Raw genomic sequence first — 10805 nt, forward strand, 5'->3', positions numbered from 1 at the left:
TAGGTGCTGCACCAGTTTGATCTGGGTGGATGCTTGAATGCCCAAATTTACGAGGCCCTGTCAGGTAAGAAGTGAGAGTGAGTGCACTGCTGGTTAGTGCAGCAGTGCCACATAAAGGTCAAGGCATTGTGGGCACAGGGGGTGGCTATGACTGACCACGATCGTCAGTTCAGCTGTTTCGACAAGACCATGCCTTTTATGCAGCAGCTGACCTGTATTTTGGAGTCCCAGGATCCAGGTCACAATCCAGCTGTATGTACCACCATGGGCAGCCTGCCCAAGCCCCCACCCTACCCTGACCGCTCCGGTGACATGTCACTGGAGGAGGGGTCCTCAGGTATTCAGGGCCCCATCCTGCCCAGCTCTCCAGCTGCGCAGTTCACCAACATGTGTAAACACCTAGCCAAAATTGCTTACTGTGCAGTAAATCTAGGCTTACATAAATGCACATGTAGATGGGCCCAGAATGTTTTAAAATGTAGGTGAATCATGGCTATTTATGTGATATTTGATGATCTGTGCTATTTTGTGTGCAATCCAGGGTTTTTTTTCTCTCAAGAAGAGCTGAATGATGTATTCATAAGAAAATATGACTTGACAGTTACAGTGGTTTATATTTTAGGTTTTGGCAAGCTGTTAGTTTTTGTTGGTTAACAGTTTTCTCCTGGAAATCTTGGAAAATTAAGGCTTATGGTATTTTTGTTTAGTTGCAAGCATATGTTAGAGCTTTCCAAATATTGCTTTTGAAAAAATTGAACTGTAACAACACTTTGTAATTGTTTTTACCCTTTTTCTACTAAAAAGAAAATACCTTTTCACTTTTTATACAATATTTCTCTCCCTCTGTACTCAGAAGATTGTCTAACATCTCTCCCAATTTTACAACTGGTCCACTAAAATACATAACAGAAAAAATTGGCCCTTCTTATATTCTTGTAATTTTAGGCCAAATTATGATACCTTGTCTCACATTCATTAGTCCTTTATTTTACAATTAATCCTTCTGACATCTAATGGACTACTGGTGTTATAAAGTGCTACGTAGTGTGATATCTTGATCTGACCCATTGTGGGAAGCTTTCCATCACTTCCTTTGCTGATTCATATTCTACACAGATATCAGAACACATTAGTTTGGCCACTCTTTCCCCTTGAAAAATTTTGTTCTTTTTTTTCTTTTTTTTTTTTTTGGTCCTCCACTGTTGTGTTCTGATTCCCTTTATTTTGCATTTGCACACATCTGGCTAGAGGCAGAGTAGGTATGTGTTCTGAAATTGATTAATGATCTGTTTCTCAGATGTTTTAATATTCTTTAATGTGGAGGTGGGCACTGTTTGAAGTACTGAAGGGATAAAACTAAATGAATTCCTAGAGCAATAAGAGTATTACCAATAAAGATATATAATTATTAGTTTGTTATGACAGGTGAATGCATAACTGCACTACAAACAAATGCCCTGTACACTGGATATAAAGCAGTTGGTTGAAAAGTCACCACATCTGCTATGAAGTCAGAGACAGGACTGGGAGTGTGAGTTATGCCAGGAGCTGGCTGATGCTAAGTAAAAGAAGACTCTTTGTTTGTGTACTGTCATGGACAAACCTCTTGTTTCATGAAGATCCCACATAGGGGCTCTCAGTTGGGAAAGTCTTTTTTAATCCACAGAGTATGTTGCAAAATAATAATAATAATAAAAAATATCCACCAAACAAAATAAATAATACTATCCTGAGCCAGTATAGAGTGAGAGAGGGAGCAATGACTGTTTGACATTTTGACATATTCTACCTCAGTAGTCTGTACTTCAAAAAATCTGTAAATAATCTCATATTGGGGCTTTTTAGTCCTATGCTTTGACTTATCTTTTCCCACTATAGGAACCTCATTTTGTCCTCCCCTTTCATTCTTTTCCTCTAGCAAAACTATTTAAAATCTATTTGTCTAAATCTAAATGCATTACTGTACTAGTATCTCTTGGTCTTTTCTGTATGCCACCAGATCTGTCTTGCTAACTGAATTGCATTTTTGAAATACTGTATGTTCTTCCTTTTGAGGGATCTACCAACTATTTGAGATCATACAAATAGCCTCATACAATTGTCCTCTTATGATGGGACTGAAGACTGGATAAAAAGAATTAGCAGTACCATCTGAGTATGCATACAGTTGCTAACCTTTCTCCCTGGACATTATCCTGTCCTCCATTTTTCTGCTTCTCAGGTTGACAGCAATATATTCAGGCAGCATGAATCATGTATTCTTAACCAAGCAGGTCAATTGGTGTCTGTGCCTAGCATAGGTGTATGTTTTATTTGGCTAATTATAATTATCCAAGGCAGATAACTTGCCTCTCCTACTTTATATGGCTACTGAGTTCCTACTAGAGACTTGGTAGCTAAATACAGACAGTCAAAAAGCCCAAGGCTGAATCAATTCAGTCTTTGCAAATTGGTCTAAACTTCAGAGATTAAACTGAGAAACAACTGAACAGACATGCACTTTTGATTCAGGGAATGCAGCCACATACCTGCAGTGGCTCAGGCCAGAAGCCGGGGGGGGAGGGGGGTATTAGAGCATGGCTCTCTAGCATGTTGCCAGCATGAACTGTGTGTTTGCTTCATCTTCCTGCTGCCCTCGAGGTCTCTGGGATTTGCAGTCCAGAATCAGAGCAGCAGAACTCTGTAGGGTTGCTCATCTCTTCTTTCTTCTTCCAGGTACCCCTGGGATTTGTAGTCCCTAGTCACAGCCAGCACTAAGTTCTTAGCAGGGCAGGGCATTTCTGTACTTGGGAGGAAAGGAAGTTTAACCCCCTCCCTGGCCCCAGCCCCCAGCCCAGGATTTGCCTGGGGAGGGGGAGGGGTGCCTGCTTCCCCCCATCCCACCCCACTAAATCCTTCTCTGCTGGAGCAGACAGTACAGCGCAGCCCAGGATGGGAAAGCATGCTGGGATCCTGGGGAACTGTGATTTAACTTGAACCAGAAAGGGGTCTGGGACAGAAGTTTCATACAACGGTTTGACCCAAATCAGTTAAGTCCAATACTACATTTAACCAGGTTTATTTTAAATCAGTTTCAGCCATTTTGAAGCTGGTTAATATGCACTGAACTTCTATTTTGTTACAGGTTTAAAACAGTTTCTGATTACTTAAACCAGTTTATGTGTAACTTCTGTCCCTAGCCAGTGTGTTTTTCACCTTACAGAATCAGGATCGGTGGCATGTTTTTGAAAACATGTCTATAAGAGGAAAGGTGTGCCCAGATCCTATTCCAGGTTGAAAAACCAAGGCAATTTTTTTACTGACAATCTAAAAACTTTTTACAGACAACCAAACTTTTTATTGACATATATTTTTACTTCCATGTTTTACATAAATGTGAATGTAACTCTTTTGCCAGACTCTGAACAAGAGCTCAGTTCAAAACATAGTAAATAAGTTTGGAGATTATTAATTAAAAAATCATTTCCTTGGTTGGCAAGCCTACTTGACTGCAACAGTGGTTTTACACTATGTTAACCCTAACCCCAATGATCACCACCTCATCCCCACACCCTTGTACCTGTAACTGCACCCCACACCACGCTGTCCCCTTACCCCACCCCCAGCCTTATCCCTACCAGCCCCACTCCTCCAGCGCAGACCTGAAAAGAAAGACCACCATCTCCTTCCCAGCTTCCCAGCAGTGTTACAGGCAGACAGGAGGCAGCAGCAGCAGCAGCACATAGCTGGGAGGGGGGTATGGGGGTATGGTGGAGGGAACCACAAAGCCCTGGGAAGAACTACCTTCAGGGTTTGCAGTCACACTTGAATGCCAGATGGCATCACTATGTTTCATCTGTGCTTCAACAGTGTATCCAACCATGGAGATTCAGTCAGTTCCATGCTTTTATGGAGCTGATTGCTGATTTTGCAGAGGTCTTTTTGCTTCTTGATTTATAGCTGGCACCATTTTCTTATGGAATTTACAGACAGGCATTTTTAGCCTGGTTATTTACAGAGTGTCTGTAAATTTATGGACAGCTGGTAACTCTGATCCAATTCCATCAATTAGAGATCTATAGGTTTGTGGCTGCTCATCTCCAAAATTGCTGTTTTGCCTCAGCAAAAAGTGGTCCCATTCTGCCTGGGGAGGCATATAGCTCTCTCATTCTCCCAATGCATTGTCTGATCCTACAGAGCATGAAAGCACTGAACAAGGAGACAGCAACAGACAGCTATTAGGAAGGGCTGGCCATAGGGTGCAAATGGGGGAGGGCCAGAATTAAAATCCTATTCCATAGGAATCTAATTCAGGACTGCATATTACAAACCTCTATATTGTCATAATTACTTTTTTTCCAAATTGTGAAAAAAGTGGGCCAACCCACTTTTTGCCCAGTAGCCGGTGATTACGGTACTCACACAGGAAGTGGGAGATTTGGGTCCTAAGCTCTGTTTAGCATGAAGGGGTGGACTGAAACTACATCTCCCAGGGAAGTAGCTTACCCACTAGCTAGATAGGACTAAGGGCATCCTCCCTGCCTCTTACTGAAAATGGGCAACTAGGTGTAAAGTCATACAAGAGTCAGCAGGACAGAAAGATGGAGACTGACTATGTAGCCAGACGGCACTTCTTGTGACTTTTGGATTAAAAAAAAAGAAAAAAAGAGCTAAGCATTACATTTAAATAAAAACAATTAAAATGGTCACAAGATTATGGACCAAACTTACAATACGGAAAAGAATCAGGGCTTAGAACAGTAATGAGAATACAGGAGATGAGAATTTAAAAACAAGAACATAAAAATTGTAGCAAGTCAGTTTGAGATGACTATAAACTGTGAGAATTAAGGCCCAGATCCTGAAATGGGTGATTTTCACAGTGAATTCTTTACCTTGTGTTGGGCACTATTATTTTTGTTAGCAGTATAAATAGCAACTAGGGTCCAGTTACAAGTGACTCACTGAGTGGAATCAGGCCCCAGAATAATATTTTTTTTTTAAACAACTATGTTGTATGCTATGCTCCCTCCTGTCCTTCCCATTCTTTTCCCTTTATTATTAGGGATCTACTTAAGTCGCAGCAAGCAAAAGGGATTTTTCAGGGCCACTTGCAGCACACAGAGCCAATTTTGTTGTCTTTTCATGGTGAGCCCACCCCATGCCACTGATTGGCCAAGAGGGTTGTCCATCGTGTGTCCCCACCCCTTGCCACTACTTGGCTGCTTCCCTTCACACCGGTGGCTTGGGTGCAAGCCCCCCTCCCTGCTGGTGGGCCATGAGGCTGGGCCACAGTGGCCCTGAAGACCGCTGGATCTCACTGGGGAGCCAGCATTTTATTTTTAGTAAGGGTTTTTTTTTTATTTCATGGACATCCAAAATCTGTGAAGTTGTGAATTAAGTAGGTCCCTACTTATTATTTGTCTTAGACCAGGAATATAGTTCACTGTCTTGTGTGTAGCACTTGACACAGATTTGTATTCCATGTTAACAAATAATATATGAATTATAAATATGCATATTATTTGTGTTATTCATTTACCTTTCCTGTCTCTTTCAACTATAGTACCTTTTTAATTCTGGCACAAGAGGTAAAGAATCCAAACCACCCCAAATGCACTGTCTGTAATTTACAAGGTTTAACGGAAAAAAAAAAAAGCTGGAATCATAACTTCATAAAATTACTGTTACAGACAGTCTTAGGACTGTTTATGCATGCAACCTTAGACATGCATCTGCAGTCATGACCAGAACCCAGGTCTTTTCCCTCCTAGGAGATTGGCCTGACCACTAGGATATAGGATCAGGCATTTACAGGCTGCCACCTTAACCTGTCATGTCCACACATTACATCAAGCAGGCTACTTAGTACTATTGGGCACATCTACATATGCTCTTGACTGCCTAGTTGTTACTGCACAGTCATTTCATACTTCCTAAAGCACACATAGTAACAACCATTACGGTACAGTCCCAGTGGTGCACAGGTTGTTTCCAACCCTATTGTGCAGTAGCAATGAGCTACTGTGCAGTAGCGTTAGCATTATTGTTTGTGCCTGCCAACACTACATCACTGTAGAGATGAGCTAAGGTGATGTATCATCTCGTGTAGATGTGCCCACTGAGTAGCAAGGCCAGATAGCCTGCACCCATGGTAATTAACCCACTTATAGTGCCATGCAGATGCTGCAACACTGTTTCTGGTTCAGGAGGTGGTATGCTCAGAATAGACCATTGTGATTCAGAGTGCTGACATGGTAAGTTTACCAAGTCAATATATAGGCTAAATTAAGTCATCTCTGCATTGATGATGATCAGTATTTCCCCACTCACAATCAATGAGTTCCAGAGGTTAAGCAACCAAAATGTTATTAAGACCCCTATAATAGGTTAACAGTAAATGACTACCAGCCCAGGGTACTCTAGCAATAGTCCTGAGCCCAGTCTTCCTCCCATGGCTGTGTATTGCTGATGAGGTAACTAGCCATTATGTTCCTCCCCTCATTATACCCAAGCATGGAAAATGCCAACAGTATGACAATATCAGATGTGAAAATGTCAACAGTTACACTAAATTGTCCTGGTTTGAAGGAGGCCAAGTTGATCTCTCAACCTAAAATAGTTTCTAGTGACTCTACTGACTTTCTCACCTTAAGTGACCACAGCTCTAATACCATGTTGGGAAAGTCCTCATGGGAATCCCTTGTCTAAATTTCTGTTCTCAGTGGTTTCAGTCCAAGCAGATGATACCGTACCCTGATAATGCCTTCACTGGTCACTGCTCCTTCAGTGCTGTTCCTGGTGGAGATTACTCCTATTCTCCTCTACTACTGTTCCTGTTAGTCATCAGGGGATAGCTCTGTCAGGCCTTCAGTCAGTGCAGATGTAGTTAGGGATCTTCTGGAAGGGCTAGACATTTTAAAATCTGCATTTTTAAATCCAGATGCCCTCCACCCAAGGGTGTTGAGGGAGCTGGCAGGGGTCATCGCGGAGCCCTTGGCCCGGCTGTATGAGCATTCATGGTCATCTGGCCAGGTGCCGGGGGATTGGAAACTGGCTAATATGGTCCCAATTTTCAAGAAAGGGAGGAGGGAGGACCCAAGTAACTATAGGCCTGTAAGCCTCACCTTGGTGCTTGGGAAGATCTTGGAGAGAATCATCAAGGAGCACATCTGTGGGGGGCCTGCAAGGGAGATCATGCTCAGGGGCAATCAGCATGGGTTCATCAAAGCAGGTCCTGCCTGACCAACCTGATTGCCTTTTATGACCAAGTAATTAAATCCTTGGATGATGGTGTCGCTGTGGACATAGTCTTTCTAGACTTTAAGAAGGCCTTTGACACTGTCTCTCACCCCATCCTCATTAATAAAGTGACTGTGGCATTGATGCCTGCACAGTTGGATGGGTAAAAAACTGGCTGATGGGGCACACCCAGAGAGTAGTAGTGGACGGGTTGTACTCAACCTGGTGAGATGTGAACAGTGGGGTACCCCAGGACTCGGTCCTTGGGCCCGCACTGTTTAACATCTTCATCAGTGACTTGGATGAGGGGGTGGAAAGCACGCTGTCCAAGTTTGTTGATGACACTAAGATGTGGGGCGAGGTGGACACACTTGAAGGGAGAGAGAGTCTGCAACTAGATTTAGACAGACTAAAAAAGTGGGCAGATGAGAATAGGATGGGGTTCAACCTAGACAAATGCAGGGTGCTGCACCTTGGGAGAAGGAATCCACAGCATACATATGTCAAGTATCTAGTTAGGTAGCACCCTCCCAAGAGTCTTTGCTTTTCCAGCCGCTCTCGGTTTCAGTGTAGAAGTGGTTATCTCCTTTTTCTTTCTCTGACCGGCCTATTGTTTTCTCTTTCAATAGAGAAGTATGTGTATACATATATATATATATATTTTTTTTTTTTTCCTGTTTATATCCCCATAGGACCTCAGTCTGTCGACTGATGTCAGGGATGAGTCCCAACTGGAGGTCCACGCACCCACGTCCTCGCCTGCCACAACTTGGTGTTTATAGGAGTAGATTCAGTACCTGGGTAGGTAGTTCCAGTTGGTTGTTGTCCACTGTCCTATGTTCCTGAAGCCTATGTTCCTGAAGGCTCCACCATCCCCTACACCCTCGCCCGTTCCACTGGGTATCAAATCATCCTTTTATCAATGTTCGGCCGTTGGGTTCTCTCCCATGCCTCTGTCAACCCCCCCCTCCCCAAGCACTCCCATCCTGGATTATTGTTCCCCATCTTTTTTTGGGGGGGGGGGGGGAAGGGGAAAAAATATATATTCGGTGAGGTCACTTTCTCCTTCACCTGTTCCTGTCTTTATGGCAGCTCTTCATGAGCCTCTTATTGGGATCATTACAATCCCCTTATCCCACTGGGTCTGCCTTTTAGGGTCCCTTTTAGGGTCTTTACGGTACCTTTGTTCCGGAGTGCCCCTCTATTAGGGTTTTCACGGTACCTTCCCCAGCCGGGCTCTGCTGGCTGCTGGCAAGATTGCAAGCAGTCCCTGGTACTGCCAATCCACCACACCTTCCTCTAAGTCTTCTCTGGGGAGCTCCCTCTCTGCAGGAGCCTCCTGCTGGCTCTCCAGGTTTTCCCACAATGTTGCTCGACCTGGCTCCTCTCCTTCCGGTCCTGCGCTCTCCCCTCCTGCCTGCTCTGGGCTCTTCTTTATAGTGAGGTTTGAATTTCTGGCCCCTCCCCTCCAGAAACACCTGGTTAAGGAGTATTTCTGCCAGGCTCTTTGGGGCTTTGGGGCTGGGGCAGCTGCTTCTATCTTTGGCCAGTGCTCCTTTGCCCCCTGTGGCTCTCTCTCTCACAACATACAGGCTAGGGATTTCCCCTCTTGAAAGCACTAGGCAGAATGGGATCTTGGATTCATTATTGACTCCAAGATGCACATGAGCTTGGACTGTGCATGTGCCAGACTGCATCTCAAGCTGGTCCAGAGAGGTGATACTCCCCGCCATGCGACTTTGGTCAGGCTGCAGTTGGAGTACTGCGTCCAGTACTAGGTGCCGCACTTCAAAAGGGATATGGCCAGCCTGGAGAGGGTTCAGAGGAGAGCCATCCACTTGGTGAGAGGGCAGCAGGACAGGCCCTATGAGGAGAAACTGAAGGACCTGAACCTGTTCAGCCTCAGCAAGAGGAGGCTGAGTGGAGTCCTGGTGGCTGCCTACAAACTCATCAGGGGAGATCAACAGCAAATAGGCAGAGCCCTTTTCTCCCCGGCACCACCTGGGGTGATGAGGAGCAATGGTAATAAGCTGATCGAGAATAGGTTTAGGTTAGAGATCAGAAGGCAATATTTTACAGTTCGGGTGGCCAAAATGTGGAAACAACTTCCCAGGGAAGTGGTCCTTGCCCCAACCTTGGGCAAATTCAAGAGAAGATTGGTTGATCACCTGTCTGGGGTCTTGTGAACCCAGCATTCATTCCTTCCTGTGGCAGGGGTTCAGGCTAGATGATCTGTTCAGGTCCCTCCTGACCCTAGCTACTATGAAACTATCACTGTCACTCTGGTCTGTCACTGTCAGGTGATAGGCTGCCCCCAATCAAAAATGATCTAGTTTCAGCTCTAATCACTGCCTCTCAGATCCTGCCTGCCACCTCTGCAATGAATTAGCTCTTTGAGAAGAATCTATGATGTACAGGACTCCAACTGAGTCTTTACCACCAAAAGATTAATTCCTGGATGGAATCTATTTCCCCTTGCCATTGCCCAATGCTCCTTCTCCACAGTTGCTGTAAGCTGCAGCATTGATTAGGGTGACCTCTCATTACAGGAACATTGGCCAAAGTTCTCTTGGCTATTTATTATTAAATATGAATAATAGAGTTGTATTCCCTGATGTTTTAATATATTTTAACAAAATTTTCTTAGTTACATAGCACAAGTCTAAGTGAAGCTGGCCTGTGCAATCATTTCCTCAAGCTTGCCAACATGTGCAAGCACAGATCTTCCTCCCTGATCCATCTGGAGTTCTCAGGCATGTCTACATAACTCCTTTGTTCACTAACAGTTGTTGTTTGTTGGAGGTTTTCAAGAAGGGTTTGGATAAGCATTGGTCAGGGATGATGTAGGAGTAGCTGTGCCTGGAGTGGACTGCAAACAACAACAACATCTAGAAGCCAAGGATTCTCTGCTACACAGATTACTGTGAGATCATAAGAAAAGCTCTGAAGCCCAGAGCAGGTGGATAATGAAGAGCTGTATCTGTAGTTGTTGCTGCTATCTATTAAAGGTAAGAGGCTTTCTCCTGGGCTTGGAAGTTGCTGGCTGCCTTAGGCAGAAAGGGGTAGAGGACGAGCTGTTTGCTCCTCAGCATATGTGTTCTGAATAGGGAAGGGGCTGTTTGCTCCTATGTGTGTGTGTTCTCCCAACCCCAGATGCTGCAGTTTTCCTGCCTTGAGCAGCAAACAGCTCCTCCCCTACTCAGAGCCAGGGCTATCTGCCAAGGCAGACCCCAAGAGCCCACAATCCCCAGCACCCCAGTTTTCCCACCCAGAACAGGACCAAGGAGGTGATCCTCCCCCTCTATGTGACATTGGTCAGGCTGCAGTTGGAGTACTGCATCCAGTTCAAGATGCTGCACTTCAGGAGGGATGTGGACAGCATTGAGAGGGTCCAAAGGAGGGCCACTCACATGGTCGGGGGCAGCAGGGCAGGCCCTACAATGAGAGGCTATGGGACCTGAACCTGTTCAGCTTCCACAAGAGAAAGCTGAGAAGGGATCTGGCAGGCATCTATAAACTTACAGGGAGAACCAGAGGGGATAGGAGAGTCCCTGTTCCCCCGAGCATTACCAGGAGTAGCTAGG

At 44.7% G+C, this 10805-nt stretch overlaps 1 long non-coding RNA gene across 1 annotated transcript in view; it reads left to right on the forward strand.

The window, feature by feature from the left end:
* LOC132250008 (uncharacterized) overlaps positions 1-10223 on the forward strand; it is a 236750-nt gene extending 226527 nt beyond the window's left edge. The window contains exon 5 of the long non-coding RNA XR_009461583.1: positions 7914-10223. This is a non-coding gene — a long non-coding RNA (uncharacterized LOC132250008). The remainder of the gene's footprint in view (positions 1-7913) is intronic.
* The last annotated feature ends 582 nt before the right edge of the window (positions 10224-10805 follow it).

Source organism: Alligator mississippiensis, chromosome 4 (genome assembly GCF_030867095.1).
Source record: "Alligator mississippiensis isolate rAllMis1 chromosome 4, rAllMis1, whole genome shotgun sequence".
NCBI lineage: Eukaryota > Metazoa > Chordata > Crocodylia > Alligatoridae > Alligator > Alligator mississippiensis.